The following is a 26,198-nucleotide window of genomic DNA, read 5'->3' as shown; positions in this document are numbered from 1 at the left end:
AAAGCTATTTAAGTAACAAAGTCAAATTGCATTTAGTTATTTTTTAAATTAGATTTGTAAAGGATGAGGATGGAAAATAGCATATGGGGAACTGATAGACAAATATAAGCAGCAACAGTGGAAATGAGTGGATCTGAACACGAATGGAACTTGTTGTCTGTATTGTGGATGTATAGGAGGGACTGAAAGTACCTCGGTTACGGCTTGATTTTAATGCTGACCTGCGTTTGACAGGTGTCCCTGGGCGATCAGAGGAGAGACTGTCACTCTTCCACTTTCACACGATATCAAATCGGTGACATTCATTTCACATTGCACTTCGCAACCATTCATGTCCAACTAAAATGAACGAGTTCTGCGACTGATTTTCAGATTCAAATTTGCCCGCAGCACCCCCAACACCAGCCAAAGAGTGATATATAGTGCCTTGTGCTGCAGCTGGGCTTAGAAATGGGGGCCGGGGAAGGGGAAGGTGCCAATGGTGGTAGATATTCAGCAATAACTGCATCGGTGATCTCAGAAACCATTGATTTGAGATGGTCAATGGCAGTGAAAGTGAGAAAAGGTGATGGGCACGTAGGAATCACACTGGGAGCTGGATTATGTGCAAAAATTGTCCTTAAAACTGAACAGGCACAAGAACGCAGAGAAACCACGTAAGTATTCATTAGAATATTAAAGCACCGCTATCAACAATTGGTATCTAGATCAACGTACTTCAGGTAAAACGCTAAGTTTACATCATGGAAGATTTCACACATTCTTGCTGTCCCTAAAATGCTGATTTTTTTTCTGTTTCTTTTTATTCGTTCTTGGGATGTGAGCATTTCTGGCAAGGTTAACATTTATTGCCCTTCCCTAATTATCCTGGAGAAGGTGGTGGTGAGTTGCCTTATTGAACTGCTGTAATTCATCTGATGTAGATACACCCACTGTGCTGTTAGGCAGGGAGTTCCAGGATTTTCACCCAGCGACAGAAAACAAATGGCAGTATAGTTCCAAGTCAGGATGGTGAGTGGCTTGGAGGCGGTGGTGTTCCCATGCATCTGCCATCCTTGTCCATTCCTCAGATTTTGACGGCAGTTTGAATTCACACCTCCAGCATTGCGTTCCTGGAATTCAGCAGTGAAACAGTCTTGATAATGAGTAGCAGCTCATTTAATGTTAAAGAACATGAGTCCCAATTTGAATCAAAGCTCCCAGCTACATTCTCAGTTTCCTCTGGTAAATGATTTGTTATGAGTGGTGATAGATGTATGTTTAGAGGTGTTCACACAGAGCACATTAGGATGAGTGATGCCATGGTTGCTTAAAATTTGTTCTTGGCCATGGAAGATAATTGGCATTCATAGCAGCCAGGTCATGCTGTGGGAGCTGCATGTGGACAACAGGCAGGCAGATAACAGAGAGATGGAGAAAAAAAGTTGGACAATAGAAAGGGAGTAATGAAAGGATTGAGTTTGCAGGTGTACAGATAGATGTTCAGCACCCTTGACCTCTCGGAAGTGCAAGGCTTCAGCAGGCTCAGGTTGACAATGATAGGTAATCATAGACACCCACAGCCTTTCAGAAGAAGCGCTGCTCCTAACTGGACCTGCTTGCTCTGAATTACCCATCAATGTGGAAGTCATGACTGCCTTCAGTTTCCTTCTCTTTGGCTCCTTCCAGAACCATAAACATATCAAGGGTCTCCCAATCAGCTGTACATAAATACGTGAGGCAGGTGATGGATGGATTGTTTGCCAAGGCTGCTAGTTACATCAACTTCACCTGTGACAGCAATAGCCAGAATGAGCAGGCAGTCCGACTTGATACAGGGTGCCATTGATTGCACACATGTGGCAAGCTGAGGACCACTACGTTAACCAGGAGCATTTGTCCACCACAGGAGCTTTCATTCCACCAATATGCAATTGGTGTGCACCCACAAGAGAAAAGCTTCATGCAAGTGTGTGCCTGATTCCCTGGGAGTTGCCATAATCTGCAACAGTCCAAGGTTCCAGACACTTCACTGCGAGTAGACTTAAGGGGTGGCTATTAGTCAGTAAAGAATAGCCTCTGGTATGAGGGAAAAAAAGCAAAATTGTTGACCTACCCAATGTATGTCCTTAAGAACAAAAAATGTTCTGTGTCAAATCAAATTGTGATGTCCTGTGGAGAAACTTTCTTGAGCAGGGCAGCTTCCTGCATCCATTTTATACGGGCAAGGAGGGTGGAATGGAGGATGGAAGTTTCGGTGTGGGACTGGTGTTCTTTTCTTTTTTAGTGAAGTTTGTACTTGCAGACTTTGTTTTCTCCCCTCATCTGTCGTTAAATGCACCTCATTTTCTGGCCTTCACCACAAAGATTTGCACTGCCAGTGGGGCATTGTAAAACTGGCCCTAACATGTCTGCACACAAAATGTCAACAAATCAGGTTGCTTCAACAAGCTAAACCTGGTCTGCAGTTTAATCAGTGAAGATGCACACATTGAAAACTAATTTACTTTGATACATTCTTGTCACATCAGATCCTGTTTCTGAGGCACACAACTAAAGATCAGAATAAATTGTCGGAGAATTGAAATGCACTTGAGAAACATTTTTGCTTTGTAATGACAAATTGCATAATTCATTAAATTGACTGAATAAAAGGCATCATAGTCTACTTCAAGTATTTCAAAATCTTACACAACATTATAACATGTAAAGCATTTAGCTGCTGGAAGCATTGACATTAAAGTAATTGCGAAAATGATTTGTATATTCGGATAAGCGGGCTGTATTTTAGCTTTACAACGCACTGGGAACAGAAGAGTCTGTTAGCACATGGTAAACCCAGAGATAAGTACAGTGGATCAGTCAGTGGCTTTTTAACTCCACACTGCATTATATTCAAATTACTTAGGATAAAACTGTTCCCATAGGTGAAAGGATCGAAAATGAGAGGGCACAGATTTAAGGTAATTGACAAAAGAAGCAATGGAGACATGAGGAGAAACTTTTTCACGCAGTGAGTGGTTAAGGTCTGGAATGTGCTGCCCGATAGTACAGTGGAGGCAGGTTCAATTGATGCAGTGAAGAAGGAATTGAATTATTATCTGAAAAGGAAGAATGTGGAGGGCTATGGGGAGAAGGCAGGGGAGTGACATTGGGTACAATGCTCATTTAGAGAGCTGGTGCAGACACGGGGCTGAATGGCCTCCTGTGTTGTAACAATTCTGTGATTCTCCGATCATATTATTTCCAGGTTTCCTGAACAATTAATGTGAGTGGACATGATGATGGCCTACTGTATGAGGTGATTTCAACTTCATTTTTCAAAGGGACAGTCCAAACATGCAATTTGATGGTGTTTGAGGTTGGAAGCACAACAGGAAGTGCCATAGCAGAATTAAGTCCAGATGTTCAAAGACTGTGCTTTGTTTTAGTGACATCTCCTTGGGTGTGCTGCTGAGGACTGTAAGGGCCTGCAGGATTATACTGTTCTTTACTGAAGGGAGGAAGAAACCTGCCAGTGAAACCAAGAAGGTGAGGATGGAAGTTGGTGCGTGGTACTGTTAATAAGACGTAATGGACAACTGCATCTCTGCAGAAGCAGCTGATGAAATAGGTGAGTTTTCCTGACCAGTTTCTTATGTCTCCCAGACGGTCAGTTAAAGAAGTAAAAACAAAAAGCTAAAAGCTACTGCAGATGCTGGAAATCCAGAACAAAAACAGAATTACCTGGAAAAACTCAGCAGGTCTGGCAGCATCGGTGGAGAAGAAATCAGTTGACGTTTCGAGTCCTCACGACCCTTCGGCAGAACTGAAGTATAGTTAGGAGAGAGGTGAAATATAAGCTGGTCTAAGGTGGGGGGCGGGGGGAGAGAGAAGTTGAGGGCGGGGTGGTTGTGGGGATAAGCAAGCAATGATAGGAGAAGATAATCAAAAGATGTCACAGACAAAAGGATCAAAGAGGTGTTGAAGGTGGTGATATTATCTAAAAAAAGTGCTAATTAAGAATGGAAGGCAAGATACTGATACTGATGATAAATTATTTTTTCAATAATTTATATAGATTCTTCTTTTCCCACCTATTTCCATTATTTTTAAATCTAAAACTAAAACTTTGTTAGTCTTTCCACCCCACCCCCACTAGAGCTGTACCTTGAGTATCCTGCCTTCCATTCTTAATTAGCACTTTTTTTAGATAATATCACCACCTTCAACACCTCTTTGATCCTTTTGTCTGTGACATCTTTTGATTATCTTCTCCTAACACTGCTTGCTTATCCCCACAACCACCCCGCCCTCAACTTCTCTCTCCCCCCGCCCCCCACCTTAGACCAGCTTATATTTCACCTCTCTCCTAACTATACTTCAGTTCTGCCGAAGGGTCGTGAGGACTTGAAACGTCAACTGATTTCTTCTCCACCGATGCTGCAGACCTGCTGAGTTTTTCCAGGTAATTCTGTTTTTGGTCAGTTAAAGAAGGGAGCCAAGGCAGGAATGAGTGGCATCACCATCTTCTGCAATAGTAGAAGAAGCAACCTAGTCAGCACCATCACATCAGTCAAGTGCACCCTTCACCAGCACAGGTACATTCACCTCAGTGGGGCCTTGCACATGTTTAGAGTGAGCAAGTCATTATGGAGGAGGTGAGAGAGACAGAGGCAGCTGGGGTCAGTCCCCCTGGGAAGATAGAGGGCAGACGCCGCCATGCTCAACTGGACAGAGATGCAAATCTTTGGGAGTCGCACATGGGGTGTGTCTTCCTGGAGCAGTGGCGGAAGATGCGCGCCCAAATGTCAGAATTCCCTGAGGCAATTGTGCAAGGTCTTGGGCAGAGCTTGGAGGGGTCCATCCATGACATGTGTGTCGCTTTGTCTCAGGTATATGAGCACATGAGCTTAACCAGCCAGAAAGTGACCATCCTCTGGGAGAGCCAGATGTGGCATCAAGCTGAGTGAGTATAGGAGCAGCACACTGACAGGCACAGCACGTATACCAGATTCTGCAGCATTTAACAGTCAGTGGCACTGATGGTGAAAAGATGTATGAACTGAATATCAGGCTGGTGGTTGCCCCTCTTGTTCAAGGACCACATGAAAGGGCTGAGGCAGGCAGGTAGAGGGGCCACCCCTCAAGGGGCACTGTCATCCTCTGCAGACCCCTTGTCATCGCTGACTGAGGCATTGTCAATGTAGGAAGGCCCTGTGGCTGCTGCTGGTGGGGCAGCCTGTTGTCCACACTGGCACCGCAACAATGTGGCTGGCTGCTACAGGGTTCTCAGCGAGCGAGCAGCCTGCCTCCTCCTTAGCCATTGGGGGAGGATTCCATAGGAGCAGCCACAAGTGGAGGGTGCCATGCTGCTGATCCCACTCTGTGGCTCAGTTAGATGGCCTTTATTATTGGAGGTGATCTGTTAAAATGACTCAGTGTAATGAAAAGGTGAATGGTTGGACACCGACTTGAGCGATTCTAATGAATGATAGTTTTAAGGTACACAAATGATAACGTGGGGGAAGGACGCCAATGTGTATTAGTTGAACTAGTGTGACAGTTGGAGACTTGTCTTCTAGGTAATATGGGGGGCAGTGGACCCTCAGTTTTCTGTGCACCTTACATTCACCCCTCCCTCTGAGAAAGGTGTGTTACTTGTCTTCCAGTACTGGGTATTCTGAGGAGAAACAAGCCTGAATTAGTGTGGACTGAGCCTCTCTTCCATCTTGTTCAATTCTTTGAAGCTTAGCGGACCTGTGGAGTTCCTTGCAAGGCTGGGTCATCCTGCTCCATTACTTCTTCCTTCTCCCCATTCTCCAAGAAAGTGTTCATCACCTCTGCTTCTCCTTCATCAACCTAATACACCTCTCTGAAGGGCCATGTTGCGAAGCGAACAGCAGATCATTACAATTCAAGAAGCCTCTGAGATAGTGCCCTGTAGAGTGCACCCTCTGCCACACCCCTCCCACCACCAACCCAACTGGTCAGGGCACCAGAATCACATCTGGAAAGGATGCAGAGGTTAAGAGGTTCAGTGTCACTGTCACTTTGACTGGTAAGGTGTGTCAACACGCCCGGCAAGGACTGAGGTGGCCTTGCACCGATGCACACAATTCTGCCACCGTTTGCTTTGATAGGCGCATCCTTCAGTTAGCAATACTGATACTCTGTCAGATTCAGGAAGCTCTTGGGTTGTTGTATATCTTATGTGGAAGGTATCACTTTCATTCACTCCCTGCCCCTCGTGCAACAACTCTGTGTGCTTCAGGACCAATGGACTGCATTTGCTGTAGGAGCAGCTGCTCCTCATCATTATTCATCCCCAGTACTTCAAGTGGCTGAGCCTCATGTCCACAGATGGCCTTCCAGAAGCTCTAATATAACTACCTGTATCCCTTGCTATGCCCCGCCTATCCCTGTTGGTTCACCAGTCTTCAATAGGCCCAGTGCCTACTAAACTAACTCTATGTGACTTCTGCACACTCAATGGCCACTGTGTGCCATTGCACAAGCAGCTTTCTGAGCCTTCCTCCTTTCATGCACCAATATTAAATGGGTGCACCTCCATGACTGACTTCCCTGTATGATGCTGCCTGCTACTCAGGGAAGTAGTTGCAACTGTCTATATTCCCTGTGGCTGCAAACCAAAATCCTAACAAGCTTTTAAACTGGTTTGTTTTCATGATGAGTTGATGAACTGTCCTGTTCGGTGAGATGCCAGTGTTCAGGTCCCAGTGCCTCTTCCAAAATCCCTAGGAGGCAGGACGATGCCAGAAACTCAGCATGCTGCTTGAGGATTTGAAATTCTGGCCTCACCTGCCTCCGGACCTGCCTCAGCAGCCAAACCAAAATTCAGCCCTTTTTGTCCTCGGGGTAACTAGGGTAACAGGGTGACCTGGCAATAAAATTGGCTTGGTTAGCGTTGCCCATATCCTGAGAACATTGATTTTTAAAAAACTATTATCTTGTATCTTTTGTTGTATCTACAATGATCGTAACACGATGATTTGCAGCCATTCTGAGTGATACTTGATTCAGTGGAATTATCATTGCCTTAGATTTGCATTGTATATATCTGTTTATATACCTGCAATATTTTATTTGCCTTTGCAATTGTTTATTTCCAAAGCTCATGGGAGATAGTTATTGAGTAACAATGTTGCAAAGTGGCTTTGCAATTTAGGTTCATAAAGGATATAAATATATTAAGCCAGCACGAGGATTGGTGTATGCTGTCAATATAGTTTTAACGCTAAACTAAAGTCCACACAGTCCCTGATCCACCAGCAAAACCTGGCAACAGGTAGGAGTGTGGCTTTTTTGTGAGGTAATGTTTACTATTGTAGCGGGGGAGGTGAGTGGGAGTCCAGCGTCCTGACTTCTGACATCGGAGTGGGGCCAGAGGCCCTCTGCGGCGCAACAGAGGCTGTTGGCCCAGGAGCACGACGGGCAGGGGAATGGGTCAGCCACATGGGCAACCCCCTCAGGACAAGAGGTTAAGTCTTCAACAGGCTGGGGGCTGAGCCTGAGTCTGGAGCGTGGGCTGAATAAGTGTTGGAGCCTAGAGCCTTGTGGAGAGAGAGGGAGAACAGGGCAGCAGTCAAGAGCAGGAGCAGAAGTTTGAGACTGGTGAGTCGCAGCATTGAGGAGCCAAAGCCACAAATAGGGCTGACCAAAGCCTCTGACGGTGGCTAGAAGACGGGGAAGTGGAATTGTAGTGGGGGAACTGCTGCTGGAAACCTAGGCACACTGCCTGGACAGCACCCTTGAATTCAAGAGGCCACGAGGAGAGGGAGATGCCTTTCATGTTAGGGATACAAGACAATCTGGATCACACGGTCACGGGAAATTTGCAATTGGAGCTCCAGCAATCGAACTCTGCTATCCAGCTGATTAAAGGTCAGGAGTTGAGCTCTTGATGGTATGTTGGTGGATCTGGAGCACTGGCCGTGAGTGTCCATTGTAAATAGTTCATTTCCCTGAGTTAATGTAATGTAAGGCTATCCTCCTCACTATTTGCCACCCAATCTATGTTCGTGTCCATAGGTTCTGGAAGGTTGAGCATATAATGAGCCAGTGGAACAGTGATGAAGTGTGTCACTGTGTGCACGCTAACTGATCCACTGTCCTTGTTGTTCGTTTCAGCATCATCAAAGCATGGCCGCCAGGAGGAACTGCAGATGCCCCTCTCATACCTGAGGCCCCTCAAGTGTCACCTGCGTCACACCATTTCTGTGAAACAGGCACCAGCGCAGATACTAGCACCCCGGTGGGCTTTGCAACATTGGCGAGTGTCCTGGGGCACAGTGGAGAGGGCACTTCACAATTGCTGGAGGAGCTGGCAGAAACAGAGAGTGCCGATGGTGATAGTAGTCAGAGGACTGCAGGGGACCAGGCACATGCTCAGTTGGTGCCTGATGATGTGCCTCTGGAGTTGGCCGCGACGCAGCAGCTGCAGGAAATGCGGCCGGGTGTGCGGGAGTTTCTGGGAGTGATACATGAGGCTGTGCTTCACTTGCTGTCCATGGTGGAGGAGTCCACGCGGAGCATCACTGATGCAATGAGCCTCATGGCAGAGCATCATGTTTCCTCCATGGAGAGAGTGGCAACTCTTGTGGAGAGGTACCTCCAGGAGAACAATCAGGTTCTCCTGGGGTGACGCTCGGACCTGCAAGCCCTCACAGCGCCAGTGGCCACAGCTGGTTAGTGCCAATGTAGGAGATGGTGTGGGCTTCAAGCTTCCCAGCTCGATGCCCATCCATCGACAGTGAGCAGGGAGGTCTGGAGCGACCTCACATCAGCGCAGCAGCTGCCTGTCGTATCTGTGGGCTCCTCTCATGGCGCTCCGGATGAGGGCACCAGCTGCTCCGCCCCTCTCCAGTGAGACTGCTCATCGGTTGAGGCTGCAATGACTGGGGAGATGCCAGCTGTGCAACTAGCAGCTCCCTCCCAGGTGGGCCCAGCACAGGCTCCATGGGCCAGAGGATGACCGTAAAGGTCATCAAGGCCAACAGGACAGCAGAGTCAGCAGGCTGTCTCACAAGCCATTCCGAGCGATGGGGCAGCGCCAAGACGTAGCACCCGCAAACAAAAGCATAAGGCACCTTAGGCACACCAGGGGTTTCTCACTGGTGTTCTTGTGTTAGTCCGAGATTAGGTACTTGTAATCTTTTTCTGCTTGCTTAACGTTTTGTTTTGGATTTGTGAGAACATTTTGAGAACAACTTGATTTGTAAAATAAAAATCAGATATGTGACCATGGCTGAGGGTGGTTCCTTTGTTCTACATGTGTATGTTTAAGATAAATGTCATGAGTGTTTGTTTGGACATTCAAGTTTATGTCCAAAGCCCTTAGTTCCTGCTGATGCCCTGGCAGATTTAGCACTTAGGTGCCGAGTATGGATGTGCCAGGCAAGGCTGGTCCTGCTGATCCATTTGTGTTGACCTAGCTGAAGGTTCATTGGATTAAAGTTTCCCAGGTGTCACTGCCTCCCTGGTGTAGTCCTGGGTCAGTGTTTAGCCCCTCAGTATTTCCCTGTGCTTCCTCATCCTCAGAATCAGTGCTGGACTCATCATGTGCAGCCGCATCCACTGCATCAACGTCTTCATCGTCCACTGCGTCCCCCCTTTTCAGCACAAGATTGTGTAGAGCGCAGCATGCTACCACTATCACCAACACACCATCTGGGGGTACTGGAGTGCGCCTCATGAGCGGTCCAGGCTCTCTCCACCACAGCCCTTGTGGAGGCGTGGCTCCTATTGTAGCGCTGCTCAGCTTCTGACCTTGGATGGGGCAGAGGCGTCATGAGCCACCTTCTGAGGGGATAGCCCTTGTCACCCTGCAACCATCCATCAAGCCGAGCCAGAGCACTGAAGAGGCCCGGCACCTGGGAGTGTCTAAAGATGTAGGCATCGTGGGAGCTGCCTGGGTACCTTGAACAGACTTGTAGAATCTGCATCCTGTGATCACACACTATCTGCACGTTCATGGAGTGGAAGCCCTTCCTGTTGACGAAGGCACCGGGCTCACCTGCTGGTGCCTTGATGGCCACATGTGTACAGTCTATTGCACCCTGGACGCGGAGGAAGCCAGCAATGGCCACGAAGCCCCTGGCTCGCTGTGCCTGGCTTGCCTGATCCCAACGGAAGCGGATGAAGGTCAATGCAGGATAGTGGCGTTTTCTGCAGCCCCTTCCACCTTGGACTACCTCTTGGTCCTGCACCCCTTGTGCCTGCACCTGTCCTCCCAAAGGTGGTTCCCCTAGAGGCTGAATGTGCACTCCTGGCCTCCTCCTTATTCTAGCCATCCCTTCCTCCTCAGAGGAGCTGCTTCTGGTGGACATGCAGAACCCATACCCAGGCTAAGGGGAGGCATCCGGAAAGCTGCAGGCCCGCTAAAGATTACTGACTGCAGAGTGCTGACCTGAAGGTTCAAAGTACACAGAAAGCTGCTGGAATTCATTCTGAACTGCTGCAGATCACACAGGCAAGTTTAATTTCTCCAATAAATACTTCACAGACCAGATTTACGATCCCACTGAGCCCTCTTATCCCACCCATGGAAGAGGTTCATTTAAAAAGTCTGTTACCCGCCTGCCCATTGCACCCGTGCGCCAACTCGAAGATCACACGAGCGCCTGAAAATCACCGTTGATTGGCGAATTAATGGCCTTAACTAGCCCATTAATCAATGGCGGGCGTGGGTCGAACTTCATCGCCCACCCGCCCAGCAAAATATCGCGATGACACGTGGTGACATCGGGACACTCGCCCAGTGTCACCGCACGTCATTTTACGTGCAGACGTGAAGGCCCGCCCCCTCCGCACGTCAAACAGAAAATTCTGTCCCATGTGACAGAGTCACATGAAGGGACATGTTCTATGACATTTTTATTTTCTTCATTGGTTTTTTTAAACAGTGCTTCATCTCCCTGAGGCAGCTCCGTGCTTCAGGGAGATTGAAGCGCACTTCCGCGTGCATGCGCAAAGTTCGAGCTAGGCCCACTCGTCCTCCTCCCCCCCGCCCGCACAGGCAACACTCAATGCTGCTGCATGCATTCCACGCTGGGCGGGTCTTAGTTGGCCCACCAGCATGAAATCGCAGTGCGGTGCCGATTGCAGGAGGTGGTCGGCTTCCCAACCGCCCTCGCCCACCCCCACCAAGGGCAAAATTCTGCCCCAGGTGTGGATGAATTGTATCCCAGCCTGCTAAGGGAACAATGAAGCAAATAGTAGAGGGTTTGACCATCATTTTCCAATCCTCTCTCGTTACAGGCGTGGTGCCATTTGACTAGGGGACAGTTAACATTGTACCGTTGTTTGAAAGGAGAGAAAGGGATAGCCTGAGTAAATACAGACCTGTCAGCCTTACCTTGGTGATGGACAAATAATTGGAAAATATTCTGAGGGACAGTACTAATCATCATTCAGAAAAGCACAGATTAGTAAAGAGCAATCATGATGGATTTGTTAAGGGAAGATGGTGTCTGTCAAACTGGATTGAACTTTTTGAGGAACTAACAAGGAGGATCTAAGAAGTAGTATGTTTGCTGTAGTCCACATGGATTTTACTAAGGCTTTTGACAATGGTGGACTGGTCAGAAAACAAAACCCATGGGATCCAAGGAACACTGCATGCTGAATCCAAAATTCACTCAGTGACAGGAAGGGAAGGGTAATAGTCCACATAAAGCTCTTTCTAGTGGGGTTCCACAGGGATCAGTTCTAGGTCCCTTGCTTTTGCAGGATATATTGATGCTTAGACTTAAATCTGAAATTTGCAGATGATACAAAAATTGATCATGTGGCCGTTATCGAGGAAGGAAGTTGCAGACTGCAGAAAGATGTTGATGGACTCATCAAGTGGGCAAAAAGATGGAAAAATGGAATTCAATCATGAGAGGTGTGAGGTAATGCATTTGGGGAGAGCAAACAAGGCAAATGAATACTCTGATAGGATACTGAGAAATGTAAAGGAACAGAGAGATCTTGGAGTGCATGCCACAGATCTCTATATGTACCAGGGCAGGTAAATAAGATGCTTAAGAAGGCAGATACAATATTTTTCTTTATTAGCCAAGGGCTAGAAAATAAGAGCAGGGAGATTATTCTAGAACTATATAAGATATGCGTTAGACCATACTGGAGAATTTTGGCTATAAGTAAAAGCTGGATATGCTGGGGTTATTTTCTTTGCAGCAGTGGAGGCTGAGGGGAGATTTAATTAAGGTGTGAGGAGCCGAGATTGAGTGGATAGAAAGGACTTAATTCTTTCAGCAGTGAGGTCATTACCAGGGAGAATAGATTTAAGGTAATTAGTAGAAGGCTTAGAGGGATGTTCAAGAGAGGCTCATGAGGGTCTTGAACTCACTGCCTGAAAGAATGGTAGAAGCAGAAACCCTCATCATGCTTAAAAAGTACTTGGATTTTCACTTGAAGTGCTGGAACCTACAAGGCTAAGACCAGGAGCTGTAAATTGAGATAAGGTTGGAAAGCTCTTTTTTGGCCAACACAGACACAATGATCTGAATGGTTTCCTTCTGTGTCGTTAACTTTCTGTAATATGGAACAGAATTCTTCTTCCTGGCCCACAAGGAACAAAAAGAATCATTATCAAATTGTGTTTTTCATAAAAATCTTTAGTAGTGTTGTTAAAGTGCAAGATCTATAGCAACCACTTGACCGTTAAAGGTCCCGTTTACCCATGCTAAAATAAAGTGAAATATTTATTTTATTATTGATTCAGTGATTCCCACTTTCCTAACAAAATATCTATGACCACATAACTCATCTGTTAGTTATGTGCTTAATCTTCACGTTATGTCTTTGACAACTGAGCTTATTGTGCTGTATTTTGATTTTCCAGTAAACTGACTTATAAAAATATCCATTTGCGAATGAAATGTCCAATTCAGGCACACAAAATAAACACAGCAACTTGCATTTATGGAGCATATTTATATAGTAATATGTCCCAAGGTGCTTCACAGATTCACATTGCTGATAAAGAATCACATAAAAACATTAACTGGTCTTTTGAGTTTACAGATGCGGAACTATCCGCTACATGTTTCTGCCATGTTCTATCTTTATTTCCTAATTAATTTCAGATTGTTTATCTATCCACAAAGTAATGATCAAATCAATTCATTTTTTTTTAACTTGTAGGTAATTTAAGAATTTTTTAAAATTTAGCTAATAGTTTAACAGTGCTGGGGCCACAATCATTTACAAAATATATCAATGACTTGGATGAGGGCAATTAATGCACTATCACCAAGTTTGCAGATGACACAAAAATAGGTGGAATGGCAAGTGGTGAGGATGACACAAGAGTCTACAGAGGGATATAGACAGGTTAAGTGAGTGGGCAAAAACTTGGCAGATGGAATATAATATGGGAAGATGTGAGGTTATGCACTTTGGCAGGAAGAATAGAAGAGCTGAATATTATTTAAATGGAGAAAGACTGCAGAAAACTGCAGCACAGAAGAATTTAGGAGCCCTTGTGCATGAATCCCAAAAAGCTAGCATACAAGTTCAGCAAGTAATAGGGAAGGCAAATGGAGTGTTGGTCTTTATTTCAAAGGAAATGGAGTATAAAAATAGGGAAGTCTTGCTAAAACTATGCAAGGCATTAATTAGATCACACCTAGAATACTGTGAACAGATTTGGTCCCCTTATCTAAGAAAAGATGTACTGGCATTGGAGGCAGTCCAGAGCAGGTTCACTAGGTTGATCCCAGGTATGGGGGGATTTTCTTATGAGGAGAGTTTGAGTAGTTTGGGCCTGTACTCATTGGAGTATGGAAGAATGAGAGGCGATCTTATTGAAACATATAAGATTCTTAGGGGGCTCGACAGGGCAGATGCTGAGAGGCTGTTTTCCCTCGTGGGAGAGTCTCGGGACAGAGGGCATAATCTCAGAGTAAGCGATCGCCCATTTAAGACAGAGATGAGGAGGAATTTCTTCTCTCAGAGGGTAGTGAATCTGTGGAATTCTTTACCGCAGAGGGCTTTAGAGGCTGGGGTGTTAAGTATATTCAAGGCTGATATAGACAGATTTTAATCAGTAAGGGAATCAAAGGTTATGGGGAAAAGGCAGAAAAGTGGAGTTGAGGATAATCAGGTCAGCCATGATCTCATTGAATGGCCTACTTCTGCTCCTATGTCTTATGGGGCTGCACCTTCTGCTCGGCGAGCGGGGGGCGGGTCCGGCTCACCGACGTGTAAAGTGACGCGGAGTGACGTCGGGCAGGCGTCCCGATGTCACCCCATGTCATTTACATTTTCAGGACAGCACGCGTGGAGCCAAGTCAGCTGCGCACCCGCCGACCTGTCAACGACCACTTAAGGCCATTAATAAAATAATTGAGGTAATCAATGGGCCTGCCCATCCTACCTTAAGGTTGGCGGGCAGGCCGGGAGCCCAGGCGGGCTTCTGAAAAAAGATGAGACCTCATCCACGGGCGGGATGAGATTTCATGAGGGATTTTAAATGTTTACAAAATGTTGAAATAAAAGAAATTGACATGTCCCAGCTCATGTGACAGTGTCACATGAGGGTACATGTCAGGAATAATTTTTTCACACTTGTAAAAATTTTTGAAATTTCCAGCCATCTCCCTGAGGCAGCACTTTGCCTCAGGGCGATCTGTGCCCTCTTTTGCACGTATGCTCAGGGAATCCCCCCGCCCACACAGGGAACGCACAGCACTTCCAAGCGGTCATCACGCTGGGTGGGCCAATTAAATGGCGGCGCCCCCCCATGTGGGGGCGCCGATCGGAAACCCACCTGCCAATGCCCACTTCCGCACATCCTCCCCCGATGGGGGGAAAATATTGCCCATGGTCTTGTGGGTCTGACATCAAATCTGCAATACTGGTTGACACATTTACCTGAAGCCCCTCTCCCACTATTTTAGTAAAGGTGTTAACCAATTTAAACTAAATATATTAACACTTCTGCCAAAGTAGTAGAAATTTCAGGTCAACCTGTACAAAAGCATCCCATGACATAATTTACCAATGCAAAATCCTGAACATCCACCATTTTGTAAGTGGAGAAAACAAAAGAGGAGGAAACGGATATTTAACCTCATTCCAAAGATAGAGGACAGTATGGTACGTGGTGTATGACAGGTGGACTGCGCAATCGAATGGAAAACTGAGGTCAGTTGAAAATATGAAGCAGCAGACAATTTTTTAATACAAAACCAAAATGCTGTGGATGCTGGAAATCTGCAATAAAAACAGAAAATGCTGGAAATTCTCAACAGGTCTGGCAAAATCCTTGGAGAGAAAAACAGTTAACTTTTCAGGATGGTAACCTTTTATCAGAACTCATCTTAAAAATCAAATCTAAAGACATTTAAAAAAAATTATTCCAGGGATCCCCAGGTTTACTGCAAGGTTTACTCAACCAGCTGCTATAGGTATTAAGTGAATGCCTCAAATGTAAGAATTTTCCTCCCCTTTGCCCTTGAGAGGTTCATTGTGCTTATATGAAATTGACATATCAGTAAAAGTTACATTTTCCTTCAAACTAGTTGTACCAATTTGTTGCATGGTAAAAGTAAAAAAAAAACATAATTATTTTGACCTATAAGTGCACAATAGTTTGGAGACCACTCAGTTTCAGACAAACCTTGGAACATGAAACTGTTTCTCACTTTGTGCTGATTCTTGCAAAGGATATTAAGAATTGCTCTCCAATTTTGATGTGTTTATTTCGTATTTTTCTTCAGGTTATCATAAAATTCAAGAGTGTGTCAAAAATATTTCATTAAGTGAGTTAATATATGAAGTATGCAATTACTTAGCAACAGCACAATCTCTTTGTTCACAAGGGCAATAACGTGATCAAAATTCTTATACTTTTTATGTTTGGAAAAAGGTACAGCAGAAACATTGGCCTTTTAACTATTGGCAGTAGTCCCAAAATTCTATTATACTAATAACCGGAGTATGGACATTGTCAGTTGTGGCAAAGCTTACCTGCCAGCTACATTGTCACTTGCCTCTGTTCTCCTAAGGCTGTTATGTAATCAGTAAGACATTTCAGCTTTGGGACCTTATTTAATGATATTATTATTTTCAAAATTGATTTCTCAAGCATTTCCTCCTTCCCTATCCCAGAGTCCTCAATACTTTTCCAAGTGCATGATTTATTTTCCTTTATGCAGCAATTATTCCAGACATGACCTTTATCTAATTTCTCAGTTTTAATGTATATCATTGTTGGGTCCTGGTCACTAGTTTAGTTGAACTAAGGGACCCGGGTTGCAGGCTTGCTTCGGGATGAGCGAGTTAGTACCATAAACATAGTAGATCAGTAGATAGTTCTTCTGTAGAACACATTCTATTTATTTACAAAGGAACTCAGCAGCTACACTTGTGTACTTACAACTCAAACCGTCACTACATTACAGACTCTAACTCCAGACTATTAACCACTGACTACAGACTACTAAGGTTGCCTGTGCTACTCTGTCATTGGATAATAAGGTCATGTGATCTTCCATTATAACATTCTTCTTAAAGGTATATTACACATCAGATTACCACATCCCTCCCCCTTTACTCAGAAATATATTTTACAGTTACAATTACAATTTTTCTCAAAATATCAAATTGTTTACACAGATAAATAATTTACAAATTCAGTCTTTCTGGGGGGTTTCCTTTGCGTGTAGGGTGTCTCAGCTCTAAAGCTTCAGATGCTTTGGCAGGAACCTCGTTTTCTGGTGTTGTCCAAAAATCAGGTTCTTCGGTGGGCACCTGCAAATCTTCAACTCTTGCAGGTACAGGCGATCCTTCAGACACATCCTTACTCAGCTGAGATCTTTCAACAGGAGATGTTGACATAGTCGTGAACACTGGAGGAATCATTTCCTGATACTTTGTTTCTCTCCTCCTTATATGATCTATATGTCTCCGTGTAATTCGGTCTTCTACTTTCACGTGGTAAGAAAGAGGTCCAGTGACTGCACTTATTTCACCTGATAACCACTTAGGTCCTTCACCAAAATTTTTCACATATACCGGCTCTCCTGCAGTAAACTTTCTGTCATGACAATGCCAGTCATGTACATTTTTCTGACTTCCCTGACTCCTTTCCACCTACCCCCCTAAATTTGGCATAATTAAGCTCAATCTCGTCCTGAGATGGTGTTTCATCAATAATTCCGCAGATGTGACACCTGTTGTTGTATGAGAGGTGGTTCTATAATGGAAAAGAAAGCATGCTAGCTTGGTCGCTATGGAGTCTCCAGTTAATTTCTTCGTGTCATTTTTGAATGTTTGAACTGCTCGCTCAGCCAGTCGATTCGAGGAAGGGTGGTACAGTGAAATTTTTACATGAGTAAGACTGATATACCATTGAAACTTAGCACTCGTAAATGCCATACCGTTATCTGATATGACCACTTCTGGTAGTCCGTTGATGGAGAAACTTTGTCATAGCTTGTCAATTGTAGCAGAAGATGTTGGTGACTTTACCTCATATATGTCCATCCATTTTGAGTGAGCATCAACAGTAAGGAGAAACATTGTTCCCATAAAAAATCCTACATAGTCAATATGCAGTCGTACCCATGGCCTTCCTGGCCACTCCCATGAGTGTAACGGAGCTGTTGGAGGTAACTTTTGCACTTGCTGACACTGCATACAACTTCTCATTAAGCTCTCTATTTCTCCATCCATTCCAGGCCACCATTGATAGCTGCATGCTATGGTCTTCATTCGGGTGTGCATACCTGGATGTGCACTATGTACTTCAGTTAACAAAGGCTTTCATCCTTTTGGAGGAACAATCACTCGAGCTCTCCACAATAAGATACCATCCTGGCTGGTTATCTCATATGTTTTGTGAAAATATGGTTTCATTTTGTCAGATTCCTGTTCTTGAGACCAACCGTGAAGAACTTGTTCTCGTACTTTGGAAAGGATTGGGTCTCGACTTGTCCAATCTCTGATCTGTCTAGCACATACTAGATAGATCTAAGAAGTTCAATAATAAAACGAGTTCTTGAGGAAGTGGAACATCCTCATTGTTTTTTTTCAAAGGCAAATGACTAAGCGCATCAGCGTTTGCAATCTGATTTCCAGGGCTGTGGATGAAAGTATACTCATACGCTGCCAGAATCAATGCCCACTTCTGTATTCTTGCTGAGGCTGTGGGTGGCATAGCCTTGTCCTTGCTAAACAATCCTAGCAAAGGCTTATGGTCCAAAATGATAATAAAATAATGATAGTGTACATACTGGTGAAATTCCTTGACACCAAAGATGATTGACAAGCCTTCTTTTCCTATCTGTGAGTATCCCTTTTGCGCTATGTTGAGCGTTCTTGATACATATCCAGTAGGTCATTCTGAGCCATCATCCATTCAATGGGAGAGCACTGCTCCCACTCCATAAGGGGATGTGTCACATGTTGGAACTAATTCTTTTCTTTGGTCAAAATGTACTAATAGGGTGGATAAGTGCAACAGCTATTTCACTTTTGTGAAAGCTTCTTTCTATGGTGTTTGCCAAGACTAATGTTGTTTTTCTTGAGTAGGTAACACAGAGGTGCCAGTTCTGTTGACAAATTAGGCAAGAAGCGTCCATAGTAATTGATCATCCCCAAGAATGATTTGAGCTCAGAGTTGTTCTTTGGCGCTGGTGCATCTCTAATGGCTCTCACTTTTTCCTCAACTGGGTGGAGGCCTTGTGAATCTACCCTGTGACCTAAATAAATTATCTCTGTTTCACTTGGAATGTGCACTTTTCTTTTTTTAAACACACTCCCGCCCGTGAAAAACACTTCAAAACTTCTTCCAAGTTTGCCACATGCTCCTTTTCAGTGAGTCCTGTCGCTAGAATGGCATCTAAATAAACTACAACATGAGTCAATCCCTGCAGTAAATTTTCCATTGTCCTCTGGAATATGGTGCATGCAGAGGATACACCAAAAGGCAAGCAGGTATATTGGTACAACCCTTTGTTGTATTAATTGTGACAAACCTCTGGGAAGCCTTCTCTAACTCCAATTGTTTATAAGCATGGCTCATATCAAGCTTCGTGTAGGTGGCTCTACCTGCCAACTTAGCATACAGGTCTTCAATTTTTGGTGTCTGTCCAACTTAGCCACTATATTGACATTCAATTTGTAATCTCCACAGATTTGAACACTTTGGTCAGGCTTAAGTACGGGGACTATTGGAGCTGCCTATTCCGAGAGCTGCACAGATTGTATCACTCCCAGTTTCTCTAATCTATCCAATTTGGTGTCTGCCTTTTCCCGCATTGCATAAGGTACTGGTCTTGCCTTCATAAATCAGGGGGTAGAGTCTGGATCAACATGAATTTTTGCTTGTAACCCTTGGATCTTCCAGAATTCATCTTGGAAAACTGAGGCATATTTTTGTATCAGCTCAGGTAACCCACTGGCTCTCAGCTGGAAGATCTCAGTCCAGTCCAATTTAATTTCTTTCAGCCAGTTTCATCCAAGGAGACTTGGCCCCTCACCTGCTACCACCATCAAGGCTAATTTTACTGATTGACTTCCGTACTGTACAGTAACCCTGCTTATGTCTTTGATTTTGATGTCTTCTCCCGTATAAGTTTTCAATTCGGCATCTGTTTCTTCCAAATTTAATTTACATTCCCTATGATTCAGCTATTTAATGGTATGCTCACCAATCACCGTAGAGGAAGCCCCTGTATCCACCTCCATTCTGATAGGCCTATTATTCACCCTCACTGTTACATAGATTGGTTCTGTTCTTCCTACGTTTAAATTATACAATGAATAAATATCTGAACCTGTTACTTCAGGCTCTTCTGTGTTATGAATCTCCTGGGTTTTTTTTGATGGAAAGTCTGCCTGATTCTATCCTTGCAATGTCTCATGAGGTGTCCATTTCGATGACAGTAAAAACATTCGATTTTCTTAAACTTCAATTCATCACAAGGTTGTCTGCTTCCACCTCTGTTACCATTATTCCATGTTTTCGCTGCTAAGTCATTTCCTTTTATTTGTCTGTAAGCTGTGGCTGCTTCCCGCTTCTCATCACAGCTATACATTTTCGTGATCTTTTTGGCTGGGGCTCCCTGCCCAACATGGAGGATGGCGTCATTTTGCGCTCCCTGTATGACTTTTGAGTCCCTCACTGTGCCTTCCATAGCCAATGCTCTTTCCTGCACCAACTGAAAATCCAAATTTGTTTCAGACAGTAATCCCTTCTGAATCGTATCTTCATTTATACTGCACACCAAACGATCTCTAAGCTTTTAATTTATAGATGTACCAAACTCACAGTATTCTGTTAACTGTTTTAGACTTGCCACATAACAAGCAACTGTCTCCCCTGGAGCTCTATTTCTTGAGTTAAATTTGAACCGTTGCATCATTACCAAGGGCTTGGGCTGGTAATGACTCTTCACAAGGTTCACTAAATCATCAAAGCTTTTTGAATCCGGGGCACTGAGTGCCATTAAACTTCAGATCAATCCATAAGTCTTACTCTCACACGTGGATAAGAGGATTGCACGCTTCTTCTCCTCCCCCACAATGCCGTTAGCTTGGAAAAAGAATGTGAGGCATTCAACATAATAAGACCAATCATCCACTGTTGGGTCAAAAGGATCAACTCTTCCAAACTTCGAGGGGACTGCTTCACTGATTGGGACGGAAATTCTACTTACAATTACTGTGTGAGGCACAGCCTGATTTTGGTTCACTTGATTTCTTTCCTCACTTTTTCTTGCTGATTTTCACATCATCGCCAGTTTGCTGGGTCCTGGTCATGAGTTTGGTTGGACTAATGGATCCGGGTTGCACACTTGTTTCGGGATGAGCGAGTTGGTACCATAGACATAGTAGATCAGTACACAGTTCTTACATGGAACACATTCTATTTATTCACAAAGGAATTCAGCAACTACACTTGTGTACTTACAACTAAAACCTTGTCCCTACATTACAGACTCTTTCTCTGGACTACTAACTACTGACTACAGACTAAGACAACTAAGGTAGCCTATGCTACTCTGTCATTGGATAATAAGGTCATGTGATCTTGTTATAACATTGTTCTTAAAGGTATATTAAACTTCAGATTACCACAATCACGTAACCCAATCCTGCATCACTATATCATTCGCTTTGTTATAATTTGAGTCATTAAAAAGCTATGTAGGGAGTGTGTGCAGTGAATATTATACTAAACACAAATCTGAGCCCCTGGCTAGAGATCTGTTTGCAGACAATCCCAAAACAGGCATCAAAGGGTGTGCAGAATGTGTACATTCATTCTATGCCAGGAGTGAGCAGTATTACATATTGCTTAGACCACCCTGTCATCATTAATGGGCTCCCACCTGAAATTGGCATTAACCTCCCATAGGGAATGGGTCTAATGTATGATTCAGGCTCCTTTACGAAATTGGTTCATGACAGACTGCAGCATTTGCTATCGAGGGAACCGCTGGAAGCTGCCAGATAAGTAAAACAATTTTTATTTCCTGAATATCGAGCCTTCAAAAATTGGTGGGATCTGCCTGGCTCCACATTACAACTGGCCACTGCCAGCCACCTTTCCTTTCTTTTGACCCCCCAGAAGGATCCACTTGTCCCCTTTAGCCATCAATCCCAGCAGCTGATCTTGCTGTCCTTCTAGCCTCTCTCCTGCCTCCTTGCACAGAAGCAAACTGCTTCAGGACTCTAACTGCTGCCTGCAGCTTGCCAGCACTTTACTAATGAGGCAGTGGACCAATTTTTTGCAATCTTGCCACCGGCCTCTTTAGGCTTATGCAGCAGACACTGCACAAGAATCGCACCCTGACTTCATTTTGTTTCAACCACCTGTTAGTAGTATTGAACTGCAACAATGTGTGTGGAAATACCTGACCGCTGTTCTTTAATGCTTAAATCTGTGAATGCTGAACAAAGACTATTTCACAAAAAGCACTAGTTAACCTGATAAGAATTAACACAGGAAGTAATTGAGGCAGCGATCAATGTATCTTTTAAAAGAAGAATAGATAAGCATTTGAAGTAGAGGCTGATACCGAGATATTGGGAGATAGCAGAGCATGGGATTAGTTTAGGATTGCTCTTGAACAAGGCCCAAATAACTTGTTTAGTTCTTAATACTGACTTTCAGTTTGCTTTTATCATACACTACTGGCCTTAGATCAGTAGCTATATAATGTGTTTTGCAACCATCAGTACATTCGTACTGCTTTGATCTGTAGATCACATTCTCACAGCCTGGAGAGAGCTCCAGAGCTATACATTTACAAAGATGTGCTGAGCATTTACCTGATATTAAAAATGAGGTTAGGTTGAAAAGCAACAATTTCCTGTTTGATGCTTTCTATTCCATGACAATGTCATTTTTGTAGTTAATAGCACAATAATTTGTAACATACATTGTTGTTAGAAGCTGAAAAAGAGAAGACTGATTTTTGTGTTCCATTTTGGCCACCTAAGTTGTTCACATCTTGTGGTAATTTGGGAGTTATACATTCGTGTCTCCTGTAGGTGTTTCAGTGAAACTTATGTTCGGTTTCCCCATGCATTAGTACTGCCAGTCATGCACCAGGGCCGTTGGCAAGTATACATTTAATCTTCTGGTGCTCTCATAGTAGTTTGAGGAGAAATTTGGCTCAGTAATGCCTGTGTTTAGGTCCTTTGCAGCTTCTTAAATGACGTCCAGGATGCATGCACACACTTCCAATGGGAAGTGCAGCAAAGACCATCTTAGTGAAAGGGTTTGCATGCACTAAGGAACAATCAATGACAGTGTGCAGAACAGGCAGATAATGACATCAGACAATGTGGAATGCTGATCTGAAGCCCATGTTGCCATTTTCAAATGCCATGCCCCAGCCCTGACTTAACCTGATGGACTGCACACCCACATCAGGATCGTGAACTATTTACAGGTCAGCAGCTGGATTATTTCTTCTATCTGCTCATGCATTTGCATCCATTTTTGGAGCTTTGGTTGCCTAAACTTTCAGTGGTCTACAGGAAGTGGTTTGGCTGGTGCTGAAGTACTTTTTGTTGATTTAAAAGCTTGTACTGAAGTAAGTTGCTTCCTGATGCTGGTGGCTTAGAGGCTGTCCACTTGGAATTGAATATAACTGTAAAAATAAACAGAGGTTATGCAGAGCATGGCAAACTGCTAGAAGAGGAAGAAGTAGGGGAATTGGAGGGCACTCATCAGATTGTTATATTCACCAAGGGTTTTTAGGGAGCAATTCTCTTATCTCATTATCAGCAATGACCAATGGTTGAGATTTTTTCATTTCACTAAAGAGGTCATGGATGTGTAGTATAATGGTCTGGCACATATAGGGTTAATGTGGGACTGAGTACAGTACCGCCCACACAGTGATGTAACAGAGCACAAAACCTTCACCCAGAGTCAGTTGAGTGTTGGACAGAGCTGTGTGTACCAACAAGCATGGAGACAGCTCCTAGCTTGTATCCTTTCCTATATATTTGTAAAGAGTCCTAAGAGTCAATAAAGACTTACAGTTAACCTATGTATGACTATGAAGACTTCTTCAGACCTACCAAACTGTAACCAACACCCTACAACAGAATGAAACCTGCAAAATGCTACATCCACAGCTACAACCATAAAACAGGGCAAGAACTGCATTGTCTGTGGCTGCCAAAGTGGCTCTGGCTCTTTTATACACCTGGCTCCTTCTAGGCAGCTGCTGGCAACATAAGCAACATCTCACAGTTTACAGTAAACTGCTGCATAAGGGAGGTCACTGAGGCTCTCTTTATAAAGGGAGACAGCTTCATCTCATTCCCACTTGCCAGAGGCAAGCAGACAGAGCAAGCATGAAGCTTTGTTCAGATTGCAGCCTTCTCAATAGGGCAGGGTGCCATTGACTGCACACACATTGCCTTACATCCGTTTCCTGTCAAATTGGATATTTTCATGAACTAAAAGGAATTCCAGCACTGTAAGAGACCCTACAAGTCTCTTTGACCACTGGTATCCATAGCCATGATGGCAGCAAACTGGACTTGCAGAGCAACAAGCAGAGGTTTCATGACCTCAGTTGGAGCTTCCACTACAGCACCCAGACATTGGGTAGATTCAGCTGTATTGGGGGCTGAGACATTGTCTATCAAACATTACATCATGGCTGGGTCTACAAGTGTCATGAAGTTAGCAAGTGCTACCATGCTAGAAAATATTGGCTCCAAGTCCTGTGCCAGGTTGGAGCCAGACTCCTCCACGCTCCTTGATGGTGACAACAGGTTCTCTAGCAGGCCTGCCAATGCACTGAGCATTTCTGTGTTCATACCTATCAATGTTGTCCAATAGACTGCCCCATCATGGTGCCTTCTGCAGCAGAGCACGTCTGTCACCTCACCCTCTGGGCAACTGGCACACGCACTATCCCCTGCCTTGCGGCTGCTTGCTTTTCCCTGGTGAGTCATCACATGAAGATCCCGACTCTATACAACCCTCTATTTGCAATGCTAGAATCTGAGCTGGTGGCTGTGAGTGTCAGGTCACTTGATGGTGCTTCTTCCTCAGAAGTGTGTTCTGCTTCTTGCTTTTCATTCTGAGGCTGCACTGGTTGACCAGGTGGCAGATCCTGGTTCCCTGAAAGCATAAATGCACAAGGGGAAGATTGGGGGAAGAAAGGTGAAGGATGGGAGTGCGTGGATGGCTGGAAAGCAAGGGGTGCATGGTGACACCACCTGCAGTTTGTACATCATATCAGATGTTGTGGGAGGATGCTATACTGAGGACTATAGCTCAGTATGTCAGAGTTCACTGGAATAATAGTGCACTGAATTGGCCAAGCAATTGGAGGAAGAGCCTTTTGCTTTGAGCCTTTCACTTGATATCTGTTTTTGATTCACAAAATCCTCTGGGTCGTTTTTGATGCGGCAGAGAATTTTAATGTATTCCATTTGTGGAAAAAACTTTGTCAATTTTGCCCTACATCTGTTTTTCAAAGTTTTGCGAAGAGAAGGCAAGATTAGAAACAAACAGAAATATTATGGAGTTTTTAACATTTTCAGGTTGTCTATATTTAATTTATCTCTTTGATTGTAGGCTGTTACATAATCTGCAACAAAAGTATATTTTTGAAAAACACACTATTGTGTTGAACTCACAGTGAGGTATTAGCAATTAAAGTTAATGGGTTTGGATTTTATTTCAAATAACTTAAAAAGTAGCAGATGGCAGAATGCAATAGGAACTCATTAATGAGTTTGCTAAATTATAATTGCTCAATGCAATATTATTATGAGGGCTATACTATTTTTAATATCTTTTATAAATAATTTCTTCATATTTTATAGTTGCAGAATGAAGTTTTATGTTGCATGACATCGCACACTTAACATGCTTTCAAGAAACACACTGGGCAAAATTTTGCCCTCGTTGGGCAGGTTTGGCGGGGGGTGCGGGTGGAGCGGTTGGGAAGCTGACTGCCACCCGTGATCGGGGCCGGACCTCGATTTCATGCTGGTGGGCCAATTAAGTCCCGCCCAGCGTGAACGCCGGCTGGAGAACCTCCGAGAAGGGGCGGGCGGGGGTGGGGGCCTGTTGTCCACCGGGTCCAATGGCGACCTGGCGGCCGGTTCAAAAACGGCGCAGGCAGCCCCAGGGAGGCTGCCCGCATCGGAGTTGCTGCAGCACCATGGCTGCAAACGAGGATGCAGAGACCAGGCGGGAGGTGAGGTTGGCTGGGCACTCAGCCCCCTCTTTTTCCGATGAGAGCCTTGCTGCCCTCCTGGAGGAGGTGGCTGCCAGAAGGGATACCCTTGTCCCCAGAGATAGGAGGAGGGAGCCACTGCACCTCACAAAGAGGGCATGAAAGAAGGTGGAAGGCCAGGTGAGCAGCCACGATGTGGTGCGTTGCTGGAAGCACTTCAATGACCTGCTGCGCTCAGGAAGGGTGAGTACCGTGTTGACGTGGGTCAGTGTGTTCAATTGTTTTGGGCTGGCCGTCCCCCCGTGGAGCTCAAGGGTGTTAGAGCCTGAGTGCCAACTGTCAATCACGCTGGAACTGGCCAAGAGGCTGAGCCCTGGCTGCTTCGACTGAGTGTCGTGCACCTCGAGAGCCACGACTCGGATGTGCCCTGAAAGGTGCTCCTCAGCAATGGCGCTGCAGGTAGAGAGTCGACTAATCAATGCTCCTTTGTCCATTCAGGAGAAGATGACCCATAACGATATTGAGAGGTTGCGGACTGGT

At 44.6% G+C, this 26,198-nt stretch overlaps 1 protein-coding gene across 1 annotated transcript in view; it reads left to right on the top strand.

Annotated features, from left to right (window-relative positions):
- Positions 1-26,198, top strand: part of LOC144689184 (opsin-5-like) — a 77,299-nt gene that overhangs the window by 295 nt on the left and 50,806 nt on the right. The gene's annotated exons all lie outside the window — the stretch shown is intronic.

This window comes from Cetorhinus maximus, chromosome 13, assembly GCF_964194155.1.
Source record: "Cetorhinus maximus chromosome 13, sCetMax3.hap1.1, whole genome shotgun sequence".
NCBI classification, from domain to species: Eukaryota; Metazoa; Chordata; class Chondrichthyes; order Lamniformes; family Cetorhinidae; genus Cetorhinus; species Cetorhinus maximus.
The sequence above is the reverse complement of the archived record's forward strand: the minus strand, read 5'-3'. Positions and strand labels throughout refer to the sequence as shown.